Genomic DNA, 21,709 nt, shown 5'->3' on the forward strand with positions numbered 1-21,709 from the left:
CGGGAGCAGCAGCTCGCCTGTCGCGCTGCCGGGCGGCCCTGGAGCACGCACGAACCCCAGGGCTTTGATTCGTACCGTCAGGAAGCGTGTTAGGAAAGGAGATCCTACCTCTTGGCTTCAGAAGGAGTTTGCCTTGTGCCATGGTGCCGCTCGATAGCCTGGTAGATCTTCAGGCCTGCTTGTGCTGAGAGATGCAAGGAGAGAAAGCGCTGCCCAGAGAGTTTGCTGCTGAGATGAACAGGATGGAAGACAGCAGATGAAGAGGCAGTGCCTTCCTCCCCTCCCTGCGTGCTCTCCTGTTAATTGGTAACTCCTGCAAGAGCTAACGAGTGCGTGGACACTGCTGTCTTCCCCCTCATTCCTGTTTTGACAGGCGGACTCACACAAGGCAGAATTTTCTGGCTCAGTAGGTTTATTTAGCGGTCCTTATAGTATAGGATGGAAAGAGGAGTCCTCTCTGCGCTCCACGTTGTGTTGATGTGGTGCCCGGGTGCTTGACGGAGCTGGAGGACAGAGACTTACCGTCGTGGGTGACACCTGGTGCAGAAGGGTGCTGGAAAGCTGCGTAATACCGAGCCGGAACATGAAAGGCCCCGAAACATCGGATGACATTTGAAATGCTGAGATCAGGGGTTTAAACCTGTTCTCCAAATAATGCTGCTCGCACCACGTGGATCAAAGATGAAGTGTTGAGCGCCTGTTCCCCTGCCTGCGACCAGCAGCTCGCGCTGGGCTTGTCGGGATTTGAACTGTGCCCGAGGTCATCGAAAGGCGGTGCTTGTCCGCTGAAGAGCTCTGACTCTGCGACTTCAAAGGTAAGAGGCAAGCTCAGTTTGCGTTCCTAATTCGGTCAGCTAAACTGGGCTGAATTTGCACGCACGCCTTCATGTTGCCGCTCTCCCAGTGCCTGCAGGATCACTGGAGCTGCGGTGACGTCCTGGGAAGAGCTGCTGCGAATGCTTCGGAGGGTTTTCAGTCCAGTCATGCCAACTTAGTTGAGAAGGGCACTCTCCCCACCACTACCATGTCGGCAGCCAAACTTCTTCTCCTTTCTCCCTTCCATCCTCCTCCTGGGAAGTTTTCTCCTTGTTTTGAGGGCATAGCTGGCACATCCAAATGGCTCGGAGTTACGAAGGTGCCCTCTGCTTTCGCCGAGGGATGGGAGCTGAAGCGCAGGAAGGGGCTCGTGGAAAGGTACTCGGTTTCTCTGTGGGGTTTTCTGGACAAAAGCAGGTTTACTTGCACCGTGCAGCAGCTGTTCTGCTCCAAAGCTTGGATTTAGTGCAAACACACGTGTATTGAGCAGAAGCGTGGAGGGTTGCTGTGCAGCGCGTGGCAGGCTCTGGTGTGCTGCGTAAGTGCCATCCTCCTGCAGCTTCCCCTCCTGCCCGCGCAGTCCCCGGGAGGGTTCAAAACTGCAAACTTAAACTGCTTAAGGCTTAGCAAATTGCCTGTGCTTTCCTCAAAAGATCTCCTTTCTTCCCCCCTCATACTTAAGCCCTGTGATTGAAAAGCCTTTTTCTAGCCCCTACCCAGAACATATAAATAAACTTGGAACGGTGGATCAATCCAGTCGGGGCTGTGCAGCTGGCATGTTATTGTTGCTTTTAATTCTGATTAAACTTTAAAACAAGTGCCATTTGCACTTCACTGGGAATGTACTGTGAGTGGTTGTGGGTGCTCTTTTCCTCTCTACCTTTTCTAGTTTAAATATAGTTTAGTTAAAAGAAGGCAGGAAGTGTGTCATTTTCAGCTGTCTATATTTCTTCCACTTTTTAGTAATTTTCAGGAATTTACTTAAAAATACGGATGACTTAGGACCTTCGTAACTTCTATGGTGAAAGGACTGTTAAAAATACTGTGCTAGGCTGGGAATGAGGGGTTAGTTAAAAAGTCATATTGAAAATATTCTCTGAACGTTTTCCAGAAGTTCTTTGGGAAATCAGAGGGCTCCTTTAGTACCTTGAGGCGATTGCGGTCATTCACAGCAGTTCAGCGGAAGTCCAGGGCTGTGGAGGGCTGTTCGGGGTCGCCAGGCTCCCTCTGCGACGTGGTTTCTGTTGCCTGTATTGCTTTATCGTGACGGTCTCTTTCTCACTTTGCCAGTCGGTGCATCTAGTTTGTATTTTCCAGCGACTGGATCTTGTTCCACTTCTGTCCCCTTGACTACGACATACCTGCTGTCAGAATCTCCTGTCTCTCGGGTATGCATGTGTCCCTCCAGCTCTCCCATCTTCCCGAGAAGTGCGCTAGCAAGCCTGCAATATCTTTTTATTGCTTATTCCTGTGAAACCAGAGTTAATAACCAGAGCAATATGGTGAATGTCTGATTGTGCGCAGGTTTAAAACTGTAATTAAGCCATTCTTCAAGCTGTCCATCAAGCCTTCTCTGAATAAGAAGGGAAATTTTAATAGAATTATCTGTGTAATCTTGTTTCAGACTCTTCTTCCCCTCATGTTCTCCTGCTGTAGTTTTAATTTGATTGCATCTGCTGCATACTTTAAACTTGTGCATCACCCTATTTCAGAAATGCATTCTGAGGATAAAAATAGCCATTAATAGAGGCCAAGATAACAGAGGCAATTAGATCTTATTACGGACGAATTACTGCATAGAATTTTTTTTGTTTCTTTTAAATTAAAGCTGTCTTTAATTTAAAAATTAAGTCTCATCTCAAGCTGAAACATTGTGGAATTAATCTGTTGCCCAAGGGGATTTTGACATTTAACTCGCGATAGATGGTGCCTCTGCGAGACAGGCCGCATCCATGAGCTTCGTGTGCACCGACCGCCCCGCTCGGGCCACAGACTCCAATTTGCCGGGAAGCAGTGGCCTCGGATGCTCCCTCCCCTGCTGCTACGGGCCCTGGCATCACGCGTGGCAGCCGGCGGCACCTGCCCCGACGCGGCGTCCTTCCCGACTCGCAAGCCTGTGAACGGCCACGCGCAGCTCTGCTCTTGGGGTTCAAAGCCCTGTCCAGTGTCCCTGTGGATTTTTTCTAGGTTTTCATAGCAACTTTTTGCAGTTTGCATCTTGTCTTAATTTCCGCTGATGGTGGGCCTTGTGTTTCAGCAAGGAAAAAGCACTTTCTACCTCTTTCCTGCCTTCCTGAAAACCTCTGGAGTGTTTTTTCTAGCAGTCCCTTACTGCTGCAGCAGCTTCCCCCTCGCCCCTTTCCTTTCCTCCTGCAAAAGCCAAATGGGTTTTCCCTGTCACTCGTGTGATGCTGGTTTGCTGTCTGCCCTGGCGAAGCGTCTAGGATGCAGTTCCTGGGAAAGATGCTTGGGAAGTTTGTACAGTCTGAAGTGAAGCTGTTGCGGGGCACATCGAGGCACTTTCTCTGGCCCCGGTGACGGGAGAGAGCAGCACGGATCAGCGTCTCCGCTTGCTCTGCTGCTGAAATCAGAGGGAGCTCAGCTCCGCACAAATTAGCTGTCAGGGCTGGGAGCTGGCATACCGTCCTTCTTGCTGCTGTTGTCTCTGCCGACTGGATGGCATTGTTTCCTGGCCAAAAGGGTTTATCGTCAGCAAAGGCTTCCCTACGCATGGAAGTTAGCTGCAGCCTTCTGAGCCCAATTTTCCTCTCCATAGCTAGGGGCAGGGCCCAGAAGTTCTGGTGCTGGATATACGTGTCGTGTTTTGGTGATGCTGTGCATCTGCATGTGTCTGCATTGTGTTGCCCAGTCCGTGAACGTGACAAAGAGTATATCCGGAATAAGTAAGAGGTTAAAAGCGGGTATGAGCAGATCAGGGACTCAGGAACAGGTTTTCTTGGAGGAGTGAGGGTTTTGTGACTTGGATCTGTGTATAGTTCTCCTAAGCTGGCAGCAGCTCTCCCTGCGCACATGACTTTCCATTTCTGCTCGATGTTACAGTTGTCCTGTTCTCACCAGTTTTAAGTTTTCTGGGTCATTTGGTTTGATAATGCAAAACTTTGACCTGGCTGTAACAAGTTCACAGCAGTTGGGTTGTAATCTGAAAGATTTTTGCAGAACTGAAGCTAATGCTAAGTTTCAAACTGGCCTTTGGAAGCAAAAAGCAAAAGTGCTGTGAATTGCCCCAGGTGTTGCAGATGGGAGAGAAGGTAAAAACCATCTATGTGGGAAAACTTTCTGCATAAAAACACAAACACAAACACAAACACAAACACACAAACAAAATGGCCTGGAGGGTGCAATCAGTAACATGTTGAGAATTATGGCTGGGTAGGTGTTTAAGGGGGATAATCAGAGTCTCTGTAGAGGAGCCGAGTCTGTATAAACTTGGAAGTCGTTTTCCCTTAATGTGACATGCAACGCCTTTGGTTCCAAACCCTGTCCTCCCTGCTCTCCTTTTTGCCTTTTTCATCTAACTTCCTTTAATTTTTTTCTTGGAACACTGCTCTTTAAAAGTTAATCAAAAACGATTTACTGATTCAGTCACTTTTTTCCAGGCAGACCAGTATCATGAATTGCCCGTTTTAGGGAGGTGTTTTTTCCTTTTACTCGCCATATGTCCATCTCTCCTGCATAAACTCTTCTGTTACTGATTTTGGTGCCAAATTAGGATAATTAAGATGATGTTTCTGTATAAAAGGAGTTTTTCTTGTATTGTTGCCCATTCTAGGCTGTGTTTCAGGAGAATCTCTTCTTTATAGTCTGTTTCTTCAGTAGCAATACCAGCAAAGATTTATATCCAGTAATCTTTTATGTTTTTCCAGCTGTTCTGCCGTTTGCGGTGCTGTTCTGTCCTGCACAATGGAGCTGCGTTGTCACGTCCTTAGATCAGGTTTGTGCCTTTGTGTCTGTGGAATGATAAGCCCGGGCTCGGGGAGGCGGTTCACAAGCGTGCTGCTTTCACACTGGCCTTCCGGAGCTCTCAGATAGCCAGGAAATGAGACTTTAACCAAAGAGTATATACACTGTGTGCCACTGTCAGTGGGGCACAGAAGCAAAAGTTATATTCTTCTAATAGTTCGTGCCATTACTATGTCAATAAAGGGTTTTAAAATGTTGGCATTTGTTACCAATAGGCCACAGTTTTCAATATTTTCAACTATGAAATGCAGAGCGTTGAACATGGTTCTGCTTCAGAGAAGTCGGTTGCGGTAGATGCAGTTATGGCTCTGCCTCTGTGGCTTGTGGATGAGAAGCACAGGACAAGGAGCTGGCGTGCTGCAGCCCTCAGTCCTGCTGAGGGCCTTGATTTGCCCCTGCCCTCTTCCTCTGTCTGACTGTAGACTTTTTTTTGTTTTCCCTGGATTTTGGTCTTTTAAAAGCCTGTTGCTGGAGGAGGAGTCTGGAGAAATGTTCTGTGGGTGCTTCTCTGCAGCCGGCAGCCTGCGATGGCTTGGGCTGTCCCTTCCAGACTGACGGTGCCCTGAGCTTCAGCGGAGAGCTGGCAGAAGGACCGGTGGCCAGAAGTTTAGGATACATCTGCAGTGCTAAGAGGAGGAGCGGCTGTGATGTATACCAGCGCCCTGAACTAACCAAAGTGATGGGGACCCTCAGTGTTCGGCGCGGCTGCCACCACGGACAGACGTGTCCCTTGGGTTCGCAAGCCATGCCTTCGAGCGCCGTTCCCTCCTCGCGTCCTGGCAGCCCGGCCCTGCTCTGAGCTGCCGGTCGCCTTGTCGAGTTGCACAGTCGGTGCCAGTTTCCGCTACCCGAGGACCCCGTCTTTGGCCTTGCAGGGTGCCACCGGACCAGGCGTGAACTTGCTGTCCCTGTGCCACTGCTTGGAGACTCTTCTTGGCTCTTGCAGAGAAGCTCATGCTGTTTCCGGGGGGTCTAGTTTTGTATCTGGAAAAACTCAAAGTGTCCCAGGAACAGCTGGCAGAAGGTGAATTGCTTCTGGTAGGCTTTGTAGTAAAATACAACCGTGCTCAGTCTTTTCTCTGATAAGAGTCTTCAGACCTGGACTTCCCTGGGTGTCACCGCTGGGTAGCTTTCTGCAATTTGGGCTGTGCCAAGGAAGGCAGAAGAGAAAGGTTCCTCTGGGCAGTTTTAACATGCATGATTTATCATCTCTTTGAAATGAAAAGCCCAATTAATGGCTACAACGAAGGAAAAATGTCATATATTTCTAGCCCCTGATCCTCTAGAGGTAAAAGCTTCTTATCTGACAAAATATCAGCTGTGTATAAGCTAAATGGGTCATTGAATGTGTTGTAAGGTATTTAAAAGACCATTAAAGAAGAGGGGGTTGGGTAGAGGGGGAGGGAAGAAAAATAGTGTTGGAGGTAGGTGAGAAAAAACGAGAAATGAGTGCATCAGTCAGAGAATCTGCATCTCCCAGTGATGGGATCTGGCATTAGCAGCTGAACATATGTGCTGTGTTGCTTCTTCCAGCCTTTGAAAAGGTTGTCTCTAAAATGCACAGGCTGTCTGCTTGTGGAGAAAACAGCTGGGATGCTGAACCTGGTATCACGGAGGCACAATTCCCTGGAAGGCCAGCTGCCATTTCTCATCCTATGTTTAGGAGTTTTACATTTCTCTCCTCAAAGATAAAATTCTGTCTTTCCCTGGAGTTTTTTTTCCTGTGGGTTTCATAAGTCTCCTTCTTCCAAGAGAAGAAGAAAAACATCCTTTTGACTTCTCTCTAACAGCAGTAACCCACAGGGTGGGTTTTTAAATGATGTTTAACATGCCCACGGCTCACAGTTTAGGTATCTCAGGGAAACACCTGTATTCTGTTTACCTTTACTCCTTTTCGCAATGCATGTGGGTGTGAATCCCTTGTTCCTCGTGCAGACGCTGAGTCCATGCAAAGTGGAATGAGATCTTCCATGATTAGAAGAGCAGTAAAAAACTGATCTTTCTCTGTTGTGAATGAGTACACTGTGTGCATAACAACAGAGGACATTGACCCTATCCGCGTAACGGGGTGTTATGTGTGATTATCAGCTTTTTTGCCAGAAATAATCGATTTCAAGCTTGCAGAAGTGAAATGCAGAAGGAGTTTTAAACCAGCAGAATCGGGACCATAGCTTCTGCATTTCTAAAGCATGCGGTGCAGATTAAGAAAATGCTGTACTAGTGTGCTGGGGCTGCAGGTGTGCATTCCCAGAAGCTGTGTGCATGCTGTTTGGTGGCATAGATGCAGACTGGCATGTGTAGACGCATGCCTGTGCCTCGCTGGCACCCAGCGATTGGGATGGGTGTGCGTATGTTCATGCAGAGGTCAGCAGGCACGTGTCCTGGTGCGTGCCAGTTAGCTGCTGTGTGCATGAGAGGAGGCAGTCCGTGTATCCAAAGAGGCTGAGATGAATTTGTATATTCATGAAAGTACAAACTTTGCTTAATTTGGAGTTGAAACTTAAACTTCCTCTGGTTTGGGGGAGATCTTTGAATATTCTTCAAAAAGTCTCCTGAAACTCTGACTTTGTATCGTAGTGTGAAACTGGATAATTTCATGTGTTCTGTGACTTTTAGGTGAAAGCTTTGCTCTTGAGGCTATGCTGCTGTAAACGCCTGTGTCAGCTGAGTGTTGCCGGTTTGCACCGAGAATCTGAAACATAGGCAACAATAATGCCGCTGCATACTGCTGCGTTAGGCTGGTGCTGTTTGGTCATTGGCATTTATTTCTAATCACGAGTGCCTCTTTAAAAAGTTGATGCTCGGATCTCAGTGGGGGCAATAAGAGCTGAAAAACAGATGAGGAAGTTGAGAGTGCGAAGACCAGAGCCAGTTTTCAGACTCGGTACAAGGCCATACTCGTTAGCATGGGTTTCTTACACCCCATATAGTGTTCTGACAGCAAAGGGCGGGAGGTTGCACAAGTATTCCTGTACATGCTTGTGAACTACCTCAGCTTGTTTTCCTTTTGAATTTGCCAGAGAGAGTAGACTGAGATGTTGAAAAATTAACTGCACCAGCTTTGTGAATAAGTATGCAGAATCCTGTTCTGTAGCAACTAGCATAGGCTTCCTCTGCAAGTTTCTCTTGGGCTTTCAAAACAAGACTTTCAGAATCTTTAGAAATGCGTATATATTTTTATAGGAGAGCTGCTAGAAGAACTGCAAAACATTAAGTTGTTCGTCACTCCCAGGGCTGCTTCAGTCAACTTTCACGTTCCATTACTACGTACTCCGTTAATACGATGTTCTTGAGACATCACTGATATCTGTGAAAAGGTGCTGTCTCTGTGCAAAGGCTACCAAGTTAGAAAGTGAGCCTAACTGGAGTGGTGGGACCAGCTCGTAAAGTGCAGTGCATGTGAGGTACAACAGTGAGACTGCCGGTTCTCATGTGATGTTAGCCTGCTATTAGTCTTTGTGCAGAAATGACATTCCACCAGTGTGTGCTATCCATGCAAGAGGACACAGCCTGGCTCTCCTTATGCGTGAATGTAAAATGCTGCCTTTTCTGGTCTGCTGTACTGAACGCCAAAAGAGCAGATCCAGGAAACGTCAGAGCCACCTGCTTTTATCTGTTCATATTAGCAGATGGCAAAGTCAGAAGGGATCGTTATGGTTATCTAGTTCTACCTCCTGCAAACACGGGCTATAAAACTTGACCCAGCATTTCCTGTGGTGCTAGGGATTATGTAGTGGTTTTCTTTGATGACTTTTTATTAAAAATTTGCTTCTAAACTGTTTTCTTTCTTCTTGCAGAGCTAATTTTTTGCCCTGAGTAAGAGGACACCAATCTGTCATTCATCTGTTTCCAAGGCTTTGGCTAAACCATGAACTGCTTCAAAAGCGCCTGAAGAGTTTAGAAAGTCTGAAGTCTTCCCTTCAAGAACGAGTATCTCTTTTCAGAGTCACAGGATCTGATATTTGGAGGTGCTAGACAGGCTGCGAGACCAGAGTGGCAGGTGTCATTCATCCCTGAAGACTGACCTCCCCATTCCCTCATCTCTGAAAACGGGGCTTCCAAAAGTATCACTTCTCCAACGCAGGTCTCACCTGCAGCTCACACAGGCTCAATGGTTGCCCATCACCCGGACTGTGTCTACAGAGTAGATCTTTAAACATGTGAAAGATAGTTTGGTGCTTAACTCCCAGACTGACTCTTACTTGTCGTTTGTCTTTTCCCTTTAAATGTTTGGTTCAGTCTGCTGTTGCTCCAGAAAGGATCTGATGGATTCTTAGGAGAAGTGAAAGAGAGTGAGTAGAACGGATTAATTAGCTGTCAGAACTAGTTAACTGCCAGAAATAATGGAAAATACCGGCTTCCTCCAAACATCTAAATCTTTCTGTAAGATTCCCTTTAGTTAAGCATGTATTATTGCACTCATGAGTGCGGGAGTAAGTGGATGCAAATTCTCTGCCCAGGAGGTTAAACGGGATGATCCAGTAGTTGCTGCCAGCCTGACGAGCTAGTTGTCAGTCAGTTGCAAGGTTTTATGCTAGTGCCTGTCACCATAGCAGCCGGAGCACCCTGCGTACAAAATCAATAGTAATCGCAAAATCCCTGGTGGACTTGACACCTTGACACAGGTTTAGGAGCCTTGCGCTAGGCAAAAGCGTCTCTCCCGGGGTTCACTCTGAGTAACAGGTGTTTGTATTGCTGTTGCTCTTCTGCTTCAGTTACATGTGTTTTTTTCATCAGGCTTCCCATGCTGTCTTCAGAATCTGACTCTCCTTGTTTGCTGCACAGCTTATACTGTGACACTGAGGTTATTTGGTGGGTAATTGTGGCCGAATCCTCCACACGCAGATGCTCTTAACTGTGCAGTAAATATGGTTCGTGGCTCAGAGCTGATTGAAAGTCTTCAGCTCCTGCTGCCTTTGTACTGCTGCTGAGGTTTAGCGTTTACCTTTGACATCTAAAATTTACTCTTCCATCACCCTCGTTTACCTGCAGAGAGAGCACACCATGTGTGACAAGACTGGGCAGATGGTGACAGGTCAGAAGGCTTGCAGGTCGAAGCACTCGTCTTTGAACGTCTGTGCTGGCCCAAGACAGCTCAGTGAAGTACACCTTCCTTTGTAAAAACAACGTCCCCTCCTCAGAGGCGACGTTGCTTCCCTTTAGCCCAAGACGCTGATTCTTCTCTGCATCATCTCTGGCTATTTCTTGTCTGGAGAGAAGCACTCACTTGCAAAGATGTTTTGCAAGTGAGATGTGATGCTTTTTCAGTTAATGTGGATTTTATGTCACCTCGTGTGGTTGTAGAGAAGCAGGCTCAAGAAGCCATGACCTCATGTGGTGTCAGGGGATCAAATTGGTGCCGAAGCCCTGTCCTGGTGTTAGGGCACCTGGGTTCTGTTCCCAGCCGTGTCTCCAGGAGGAGGCTGAGGAGGCATTGCCACGTGGTTGCCCGTCCTTACGCTGCTCAAAGGCAGTGACTTGCTGTGACTGCAGGAGGCAGGGAGGTGGCGGGATGGGTGAACCTTCGCTCTGCCCTGGTCCAGCTGTTCTTAATGTCTTTCGGGTGTGATGTGCCCTTTTTCCAGGAGCGTTTATCTCTCAGATATATGCACTGTTCAGTTCAAAGCTGACAGGTAGAATTTACACTTCTAATACAGTTACACTGTAGATGCTATACATGCTTTTGTAGAAAAATCTGGTTGCCAAAGAAAAAACATTCTTTGCAGGACAGCAGTTAGCAATTAGAATAGTGAGTCTTGCAGTGTTTCTTGAGTACTTTTTTTTTACCAACTGTGTTGTTTGGCTATTGTGGCTTTTGTGGATAGAGCTACGTTGGTGATAGATCAAGAACTGGAGTGTTTTTACCTTATTTTAATAATGAAAACTTCCTGTGACCTTACCAGGTATTTTGTTAGCTTTTATGCCCGTCCTTTGTCTTTGATTAGCTGATTTACCAAATTTGATGCTTTCTTGTTTGCTCCCTGGAATTAAGTAGAGGGAGGGTTGCTTTCTTTAAAGTTATGTTTTTGGTCAGCGTTAACAAGGCTAGATGGAACGCCTCTTGCACAAAGCACTGCATTTTTTTTTTTGGAAACGTGCATTTGTCTGCTCCTTTACTTTTTGTCAAGTTGTTATTGTCAGCCCTGTTTCCACCTACTCTGATGTCTGATGCCAGTTTCTGCCTCGGGCTGCTCTTCGTCTAGCAGCCACACAGAGGGTCTGCTGCCCAGACAGCTGCTCCCCTGCTTATATCAGTGCTTCCATTTCCCCCTCTTCTCTACCCTCCAGCTCGTTTCTGGAGAGGACTGGCTCAGCAGAGGGGGACTCTGAGAACAGGGTTTGGCATCCCTTGCCCAGCATGGTGTGCTGTGGTTACCCCGTGCTGTCAAACATGCACGTTCTCCTTTTCAGCAGGGTTGAGCATTTGCTTTGCAACGTCTGCACGTGGAAGAAAGCAGGACAGCTATGTGGACAAGTAGTGCAAGTGGTTCATGAGGCGTGGAGGAAGAGGGAATCACCCTTGGGCTTCCACAGGAACTGTGCTTTAAATCAGTGCTTCTGAAAAAGCCCTGGAGCAGAGGAGCACGGTATTTACGGGCTCCTCTGGAGCATACTTCGCTGGGGTGTTCACAGGCTCATCTCACAGGAGCAACACCTTTTCGGGGCCTTCCCCATAAGTCCTGTTGACGTTCTGCCAAAGGGGCCAGCTCGGGACTCGCCGCTGTGTCGTGGCGGATCCTGACGATGTTTCTCCTCGTTTGGCAGCGGCAGCACGGGGCCCTTATGGCCCGTGCCACAGACAGGCTGTCTGGGCACAGCATGTTTGTAACAAGCTGTGGGTGCTCAGGGCTTTTCTTTCCCCGAATAGTTTTTCCTGAATAGTTGCATTTTTGGACACTGCTCAGAACTAGAAAAATTCCTTAAATTCATCCCCACTCTTAATCCAAATTAATTCGTGTGTGTAGACAAGTCCTCAGGCTACAGTCTTCTCCCTCCTTTTGCTCTCGCAGCTTCGTAGCATCTGGGCAGAGTTAATGAAACTGGACATCCCTGGTTTTTAAAAGCTCTGTTCTCAGGATTATGCTCTTCTATTGTCAAGTTAATAAAATGTTCCAGTTTTGATGTCCTTCCCTTGCTAAATTGTTTATGGGCGACTGTAAAAGCCTGCTCCCCCCCCCCTCCCCCCAGTCTCTTCATTTGCTTCCCTCCCCATTTCGTCTCCTCTTGTGAGATGACAGATGCACAGTGTCAAAGCCACAGAGCTGTTTAAAAAGATAATGGGTTTGGCAGAAAGGGGCAGAGCTGTAGCTTTTTAGCATGTAATTTTATGGACACAAGTGTGATAAAGAGAGCTGCAGTAATTTTTATGCTTGGGTTAAGTTCATGATTGAGCGGCCCTTATCAGAGTGGAGACATCTTGGCCCTTCAGTAAAGTTTAAAGGCTGTGACTTTTGGAAGGAAGAAATGGGGCTTTGGGGCCAAATTGAGATTCTTTAGAAAGGTGTGGTAGCAGGACTGGTACATTTACCCTGCTTTAATCCAGCAGGCTTGGATGACTGCAGCAGTCACAGGAGCTGCACATCGAGCTTAATAGGGTCTTAGAGACCCAAATGCAGCCATAGCTTGGCCTGTACCCAGAAATACTTGACACCTGCAAGAGCCACCAGCAGAGAGCATGAAACCCTGATACTGCTGGAACCACTGAGGTTTCCTGCTGAGCTCAGCATCACCAAGACTTCTAGGCTGGAGCCGCTGACAAAGCCAGATGCAGAGAAGAGGAGATGCATTAAAGGGATAGCTGCTCCCTCCACCCACCCCAGACACTTTCCTGGGGACTTCCAGGCATAGCTCGCGAGCAGTAAATTGTTCAGTGAACTCAAACTGCTCTCCATACGCCTGCAGCTGAAAACAGCCCGAACTGCCGCAGCAGCACAACCAGCCGCTCCAGAGTGGGATCCCAAGGGAGCAGGAATAGCTGCTAGAGCGGTAAAAAGGTAGAACCACCTTTATTGATTTGATTGCCCTTGAAAGGAGGACCCCCCCACACACACCCTCTTCCTTTTATTTAAAGGAAAGTGCTTGACGCTCTGCTTTCTGCTCTCTGGGGTAAAAGGGCTGGAATGTAGGAATCCTACATTTTAATGATCTTTTTCCCTTTATATTTGGCATTTGGAGGGTAACTTTTACTACAGAAGAAATTTAGAGGCTGCTCATGCAGTGTAGGCTGACAAATTCCCAGGTGATGTGTGACAGCTTCCAAGGAGCTTGCACAGTCTCCTCAGTGCTTCAGACAATGTTGATATTTCTAGAAGAGCCAGGGAATGATTTTTCTTTCATCTTCTCTAATTTTAAAACCTTTTTTGCTCTTAAAGAAAAAAGGGGCAGAAGACAATAAGCATCGTGCTTGTATGAGGACATATGCAACCTAGAGGAAACCAAGCCATCATCAGAGATGCACAGAGGCAGTACAAGGTAAAAGAGACCTGGCCCTGCAGAGGGGGGGACCTGGTGAACGCAGCAGGCTTGGGGTCCTCTGAGGTGTTTGCTCACCTGGAAGAACCTCGCTGTCCAAACTTGGGCTGTTTCTTTTCTGTGCGTTGTTTATTCCTCCACAGCTGCTTCCATTGTTCTAAATGCAGAAGTTACAATTTTTAGGAGAAGCATGTAGCAACCCCCTCTCACATCCAGCGCTCGGTAAAACTGGAAAGGAAAGGAGTTAAATTGCTCATTGGTCTTTAATGTGAAGCAGATTTCCAGTTTGTCTTCTGAAGATGTGAAATAAACAGGGTTAGATAAGCTGCAGAGGACATGGACAAGAGGCCGCAAATGACCATGTGGCAGAGGTAGCAGTGTCATATTTCACATAAGCAAGAGCTGCAGTTTAAGAAATCGGGGGGGGGGGGGTTGTTTGTTTCTTTGTTTGTGTCTTTCAAGATAAAAACAAACTGGCTGAGTGAATTATTGGCCTTCAGGGCGGGGAACGAAATATCGAATTGCGTTTTTGAAGCAGTGTTCAGCAGCAGCTTTGCTCTGCGCTCTCCTGGGCTGGAGTGAACGGAGGCATTCAGCTGCACTCTTGCTCTTGCCCGTGCAGTTCCGTGCAGGGGCTTGCTTTCCCGTTCCTGCACAGCACACACAAACCTGCACTGCTAGAGGCCCTACAGCAGCTGCAGGATGAGCCTGGGGCACTTCAAAATCATGTTGAGAAGCATTTGCCCCAGAGTAACCAACAGCTCCACAGTTGAGGGGACGAGGTGGCCACAAACCAAGTGATAGCTGCCGCTGAAATGCCTGTGTCTCGGGCCCACCAAAGCAAAGGGCAGAGGACTTGACTCCCAATTCCTAGGCACAAAACACTTCACTGGCTGGGATGTTGAGCACTTCTGGTAACAGATCCTGTCCTAAACAGGTGGTAACACTGGGGATAGTTTCCTGCAGCCTTTCAACATGAAGAGTTTTGCAGAATTGCAATTTGGGATTGCCGGCACTCGACACCACAGTTTGCAGAAATGACCAGGTGTATTGCTGCTTCTATGATACAAAATGAGCCTTTTTGATCTTCAAAAGAAAAAATAAAATCATGAAGGCCAAGACACCTGAAGAATCCAGGAATGCTCTGCTGTTCTGCACCACTCCCTTCCTGCTCTCTGAATTGAGACAGCAGTAACGACAGCTTCAGCAGCTGCAAGGGTCACCTTACGGTGTCTGTTTATACTGATGCGGACAAGCTTGGGCTGCCTGCTGTGCTCATGCTGGCTTGCAGGGAGAGGAGGCAGCCGTTCAATAGCAATCCATCAGTCACTGATGGGTGTCTGAGTGTGGAGGAGGTGGAGGAATCCACAATGAGAGCAAGGCAGGGGAAGTGCCCTAGAATTGGATTTCTGTAGCCGCGCGAGCCCTGCCTGAGCCCAGGGTGGAGCAGCAGTGGTGGCGAGATGAAAATTCTCAAATTCTGTGAGCAATCACAAATCAGCCATTCTCTGGGGTAGCATGACTAGCGGAGTGGTCTCTCTTAAGAGACCGCTGCAAGAGCTAGATGGTGAAATTCTGGCTCCAGGGTTTTGTTCCTCCATTTGAGGAGCAGCATGGCCCAGTGGTTGGAGCTGAGGCTGGTAGGTTTTGTAGGCAGCTTTTCGGAAGAGGAGGAGCACAGTGTCATTTGTGATGCTTGCGCTCTCTTCTCAGCTTTGTCACTGACATTTCACATTGCTGTTAAATCACATTTCAGAGTCTCATCATGAGACACCTGCAAGCTGTCTCGTCAGGGGCACAATCCCGGATTAGCATTTGAAAAGCTCCTTGGGAAGACTGGGCTAGAGATGGGCCAAGTGTTTGCTTTCTGTGGCTGGCCATGTGCAGCGGGGGGCTGCCGGGGTGCCGCAGCCCTCGAGAAGTGGCTGTGCGAGACTTCGTGAGCCCCAGGGCTGGGGTGCTGAAGGCAGGCGGGGGCAAAGCCCATCGCTTTGCTCCTTCACCTGCTGTTTGCGTAGGTAAAACCTGAGTGTTTTCAAAGCTCTTCTAATCAGCCGCGTAGGCTTGGGCTGCCCAGGACAAGACTCTTCATGTTTCTCAGAGGTGGAGGTTTTGTTGCAGCCTTGCTTGAAAGATCCAGTGGGCGATGGGGCCCCGGGGCCCTGGGGCTGCGGGCGGGCGGGCGAGGATCGCCTCACCCTGGCGAGCCGGAGCAGCAGTGGCTGTGTGTGTCCCGGTGTGGATGTGCTCTCGCTTGTTTAGTAAGCCGTTTGCTCTGACAGGCACTGAATGCTTTATTAATACAGTGTCATGTTTTTGAGGGGCAAGATCTTAGTTCAGCTGCAGCATGAACGTTCGAGTCCAGCTGTGGCTTGCTTTTTATCTGGCACATACTCAGTAATCCCTCCTGCTTCTTTGCAGAAGAGGGCCTCTGAGAACAAGAAGGGACTCATTCTCCATTTTCATGCATTTTAAATCCCCAAACAAACCTATTCCCAGTAAGGACAAGGACTCTGCTAATAGGTAATTAACCCAAAATACTTGCATCAAAGATATCTTGCATAATCTTGGAATAATTTGATGAAACTCAATCTATTCTGAGCGTGAGCATCCACCCCATTTTTGTTTGCTTGTAGTGTCTGCTTATGTGCTGCATTTGCTATTGCTTTTGTACCTTCCTCCCTCTCCAAGGCATCAACAAATGCATGAGGCCATATGTGCTTTTTTTTAAAAAGGAAACTGATTTTCTTGTCTGCACTTGGACATGTTGCCTTGGCTTTCACACTCACAGGAACTAGACTGATTTCAGAGATCAGATCAATATAATGTTAGATCCGTACAAGCTTTTGCATAGGGCTGAATTTGGAAGCTTTGGGGATTGGTTTGCAAAGTGACTGTTGTGCTAAATCATTCTGTGTATGCACGCGCACACAGTTTGTCATTCTGCGTGTGTGTTGCCTAGATCAAATCTTGTGGTTGCTTTACCAAGCGGACAGGGAGATGGGATGCGAAGGTATTTATGGCAGTATTATCCGGGTGCCTCTTGGATTGTAGGCAAAGAAAAATTGGAGCTGAGCACAAGTAAGTTGGAGGCAAAAAGTGAGGATCTAAAGCCTGGAAAAATATCCCTAGTGTTAGTGGATTCGGGGCGACTGTGCGGTCAGTTGGGTGGCTGTTCTTAGCTCAGAACGAGGTCCTGATGTACTCATTACATGTGCTCTGCATCTCTGGCTCTCCTCCTGCTTTCTTCCTTGTCAGAGGGGCTGGATTTCCTCTTCACAGGCTGCTTGGATCTAATGTATAAACCGCCTCTGTGCTTGCAGAAGGAGGAGCCTCTACCCCAGGGCGCATGTTGGCACATCGTCTTCTGTCTGCCCTAGGGTTGCCGGAGCCTCTCCTCCCTGCCCCCTCCAAGCAGATCCCGGCCTCCGGGGCCGCTCCGTGTCTGGATGCGGCTGTGCATCTTTCCAGGGGGGTGCTCAGCCCCTCTGCACTACTGCAGTGTATAAATGCTGAGAGCATTTGGCCTACATTGGCTTCTAATTGTCTTTTGTGTCTTTGGAAAGTAGACAGAAACCTAATGGAGGATTTTTCTTGGTGCAAGCCTTGAGTTTCGTTTGTGTCCTGCAAATATGGTTGTTTTAAAAAGGTAACCCTTCACAATCCTTTAATGGGTTCAGACCGGAGAAACCGCTAGCAGGCTGTGATGAATGCAGCTTGTTTGGTTTGCCTGTTGGTAAATGAAAAGGGGAAGGGCTGTCTCACACTGCAGGGAGAAGATTGCCTGGGCTTATCAGCGGAGATAATAGATTTGTACAAAGAACTTGGCAGCCTCGCTTCTGGCCTCGGCACAAGAATCCAGCAGTGACTCAGCCCTTCTAGCAGCGAGCTCCGAGGTCGCTTGCCGTCGCTCTGCTCCGAGCGCCGCGTCTTGCTTGCCTCGCAGAGCCTGCGCCTAGGAGAGGTGATCTCACAGCAATGGAGAAAATCCCCCTTTATTACCTGCCTCGGTGGGTCTCTGTCACGCTCCTACTTGGCTGCTGAAGAGGCATCTGCAGAACGAGTCTGAAGGAGACCTCAGCCTGGCTCATGTGTCTAATTGATGCCGCTGTGAAATTACAGCCCTGCGCGTTGTGAAAAATGCAGCGTGCCGCTGTGAAAGCGTACAGGGTGTTGTCAGTCTGGGCCCCAGCTTTGCCACAGCAAAGGAGGGAACGTAATTACCGGGCTGTAGCAGGGTCACGGTTGTGGCTGTGGGCTTGGACGGCTGCTGGCCTTGAACAGTGTCTTCAAACACCTGAGAGGCACGATGCAAAGAAAACAGTCAGGGCCCTGGGGAGCTTGGCAGATACTAGCCCTGGACCTGGGAGCTGGGCTCAGTAGGAAGAGAGAGGAAAAAATCTTATTAGAATTATTTCCAAGTCTGTTCTGATCAACTTTAAAATGTGTGAAGGGAGAGAAGCTGCTGCTGCCTGCCGTGCAGAAGCGGGACTGGCACTGCGCAAGCACACGCACTTCCCACGTGCTCTGCAGGGCTCGTGCGTGTCCCCGCTGCATAGCCAGGCTGCAAGCGGAGGGGACAGACAGGTCCGGTCCGCGTCCCTGCCTCCTGTCCCCGGTGCTTCCTTTCAGCTGTCGCTGGGTCTGGGGAAGGCAGCACTGGGGCTGAGGGCAGCCTGGGCCTGCCCCAACGCCGTGCTGGCTGCGAAGCGGCTTCCCTGGGTCAGGCCTCGCCATGCCACGGCCTGGGCAGAAGCGGGGAAAGGGGGACTTTGCGGCGCACGCTGCCGGAGGCGAAGGATGGTCGTGGTGCTGGGGGTGCTTTCCATCTCCCGGGTGCTGCCAGGCCACAGCTGTGCCGGCTTTTGTGCGATAGCAGCGGGCAGACAAATACCTTGGCACAGTTGATGGCTTACCTGGTTCTGGTGGAAATAGATGCTTTGGGGAGGTTGGTACCGGCTGTGGGTGACTCTCCTGCTCTTACTACTCCCAAGGTCAAATGAGGAGACAGCGGGACAAATTCCCGCTACCTCGTGGCCATCGCTGGGTGTTGCACTGCAGTGTGTCTGGCTGCGGTCTGGGCACCCGGGTGTCACCTCCGTGCTCCCTGGTGTTGGAGGGGGGCGTGGGGTGCTTGGGAGCAGCAGGGCCGCAAGGCTGTGGCTCTTCTGATCACTGAAGATGAGGATCTGCCAAATGAAAGGTCGAGGTAGAGCTCAGAAAACGAAGAGTTTTCTGCTGATTCTGTGGCTTGGTGTGAGGTGAAGCCCAACGGAGAGATGCTTCCTTGCACCCTGCGCGGTCATTTTTACCAGAGCTGGCAATGAACGGCACTCAGTTCAGCTTTACATACATTTTTCTGAGTAGGCAGCACAGAGGAATGAAGCTGAGACTATTCCTAGTCTTCCCTAAAATTCTGGAGTTGAGTTCACTGGTACAAAGTGGTTGCAGAGTAGTACTAAATCAAAATGAGCGTGTTTGGTGTTTGGTTTGCCGTGTACTAGATCACAGTATAAGCCACGCAGCAGAAGAGAGCTTCATCCACCTTTTACAGTACGTGGTGAAATGCGTCTCTTATTTCAGCGATGCTCAGCAGTTGCTTGACAGCCACATGCAAGAAGGAAGAATCTGCTGTAGTTGAGTGACATTTTGAGGAAATTTATATTGAGGGGGAAGTGAGAGTTCAAAGTGAATCAGAAATGAAATGGAAGTTTAAAGCTGTTGACACTGACATGCTTTGGCTAAGAAATGACTGCATTTAGGTTGCACCTATAAACCCTTCAGCAATTCGGTCAAGGAATTTGCAAACCAGCCCAGAGCTCTTGCTCTTTCTTGTCTCATTAAAAGAGAGTTGCATGATTGCTTTTTCCTTCTATGCCTCGCTCTGTGTAATAAACCTGTTCTCTGACTACTTAAAAGCCTGCGTGATTCTGTTGTCTTGGAGTCAGAATGACACTTTTAGCTCGGCATAGCCCTTTCAATTAAGTCAGCAGAGAAGAACTGAACAACAAGATAAACACAACTCTTTGTTTGATCAAGCTAGGCTCCTGCCTGCAACATAGCAGGCCAGTTCTGCTTGCGTGAGAGCAGAAGTAGCGGGCCGGGGCTGTTTGGCACGGGAGCTTGGCATCTCCTCCGTGCAGGAATGGGTGGCTGCTGTGTTGGTGGGGAGGGGAGCACAGTGTCTATTCTGCGGGCTGCGACCCCCCTCACATGGGCGTTTTCCAGGGTGTTCAGTCCAGCCTCTCTTCTCCGCAGGTCTGCCAGCAGAAGAGCTGATCTGGGCCAAATTCAGACTTTGGAGCCTTTTTTTCTCCCATCTCCTCTAAAGCCACCCTGGGTCGCATGGTGGTGAAAGCGGGGCTGACCCTGCACATCCTTTGCTTTCCTCCAGCACCGGTACCCAGCCACGCCGGGATGCTACTGCCCCGCGGGCTTCTCTTTCAGGAAGCAAATTACAGCGTATTTGTGCTATGGGCGTCACAGCATGGCGTGGAAAATCTCCCCTGGGCCCCTGAGGGATCGTAGCTGCTTTTCTTTTGCGGAGCTGATCATTTGTTCTTCGTCATTCTTTGTGGCCCCTTCTGCAGGTGACATTTATGTACTTGCACACATAATTACATCCACAGGTGAAAGTAGAAAAAATACCGAGCAGCTCCCGAAGCGGTAATGCTGTCTGAAGAGCGAAGGCTTCTGCGTGTGGAGGGTGGTGGCCTCACGGCGTTGTTGGGAGGTGGCGAAACTCTCGGAAGGAGGGATTTTTTCCTCCTGGCATTTTTGTACGCAGGGCAGGGCACTGCGGCTTGTTTTAATACGCTGCTGCAGCTATTACTTTATTAAAGCAGCTACTGACACATCGAGGAAGATTTGATCACAGTGAATTAAGGGAAGCATAGGCCTGTCTTCTAAGGCAGCAGAAATAAAATTTCTATTAATTTTGGTGTGAGAGAGGTTTTGCAAGAGCTGTGCCAAGTCCAATTATTCACCATCTCGAGCACTCAGCGCTTCGGCATATCAGTTATAAACATGTCAGCTCGCAGCGGGCAGGGGAGCTGTTGCATGTAAGGTGCTGTTTTGGAAGCCAGGTTGCCTCAGTTCTCGGGGCCTGGCTCTATCATTACAAGTCACTTAGGACTGGCCTTTTTCCCTGAGAGCTCAGCACCCCTGACTCTCATGCCAGCAGACGCGGTCTGTGTTTTTCTCCATGCTTATTCAGAGATGGGCACAGGCTGCGTCATTAACGGTTCTCTCTTGTGGTTGTTGCAGTATATTACTTCTCCTCCTGTGTCGTCTCCCCTGCTGTTGTCCAGTTTAAGCTTGGTTTGACCTTTTTGGCCCCAACACTTTAATCGGAGGTGGAGGGTGCCTGGACGTGGCTGCAGGGGGACGTGGCTCTGCTCTTGGCCCTGCTGCTTGCAGGTAGGGCGCATGGCGGGCAGCAGTACCAGGACCGCCGCTGTTCTGGCCTCCTCTGCACACATCATCTGGATGAAAAACAGATGTTCAAGAGGCCTTGCTCCTCTCCCCTCATTCATAAAAACTTGGGCCAGATCGGGCATGTTCAGCATTCGGTGTGAACCACAGAGGCCACCGTGATCCACCATTGATCTCTGGCCCAAAGGCACCTGTTAAAGATAAATTTCCCTACTGCTGTCAGCACAGTGTGCTCTGGCACAGCCCCGGGGTCTGTCCGGCCTCCCTTCGCATCCGCATGAGTTTCAGCCATCAGGGTCACCGTGGCAAAGGTGCTTTGCCCAGCACCAGCTCTGCAGAGGGCGGTTGCCCATGGAAGAGAGGGAGGACGAGCAGAGCTGGAAGAAGGAAGGTGGCCTCAGCAGGAGGGCAGGTCCCCGCCAGCGTCCTTCAGTTAGGGCCGTGCCTCCCCCAAGCCCGGGGAAGGGTTGCTGCTTTTCTTGGGGTTGTTGAATGAGCGCAGAAGGCAATGGCTCTGGGAAGCCAAACGGAGGATGGGTTGTATCTGTTAAACTGTCTTGCTGTTACGGGCTGTTCAAATGCCTGTATTGACAAATAGTCTTAAAACAGAAAATCTGCTGTTCTCGTCAGAATACAGGTCAGCCTAATTTCTGCAGTTTCGAAGATTCCCTCTCCCTCCTCCAGTAACACGTGCTCAGCACAGCGTGTCTTTTTTCCTTAAATTTTAACCTGATGTGATTCATTAGTCAAACAAACAAACAGTTTGAGGAACAATAACAGCAATCATGTAATCTCAAGGTTTGTATTTTTCGTTCCTAGCAATATTAAGAGATGTAAAAGTATATGACATGCAAAGAGAATGCTGACTATTAGATGACTTATTTAGTCAGCTCAAAGCGAAAGCAAATTAAACGGATCATCTAATCGGAGTGAATCTCCTGTACAGCACTCGCTTTTGTTCGAGCTCAGAGCTTTCTTTAACCCCTTCGGTGTCGTGGCTGACGAC

At 48.9% G+C, this 21,709-nt stretch overlaps 1 long non-coding RNA gene across 1 annotated transcript; it reads left to right on the forward strand.

Moving 5' to 3' along the window:
• Positions 1-846: 846 nt before the first annotated feature.
• Positions 847-19,187, forward strand: LOC112993086 (uncharacterized). The gene is made up of 3 exons (XR_003261646.2): positions 847-1,194; positions 4,701-4,768; positions 8,595-19,187. It is a non-coding gene; the product is annotated as an uncharacterized LOC112993086 (long non-coding RNA).
• Positions 19,188-21,709: the final 2,522 nt, after the last annotated feature.

Source organism: Dromaius novaehollandiae, chromosome 34 (assembly GCF_036370855.1).
Source record: "Dromaius novaehollandiae isolate bDroNov1 chromosome 34, bDroNov1.hap1, whole genome shotgun sequence".
Classification (NCBI taxonomy): Eukaryota; Metazoa; Chordata; class Aves; order Casuariiformes; family Dromaiidae; genus Dromaius; species Dromaius novaehollandiae.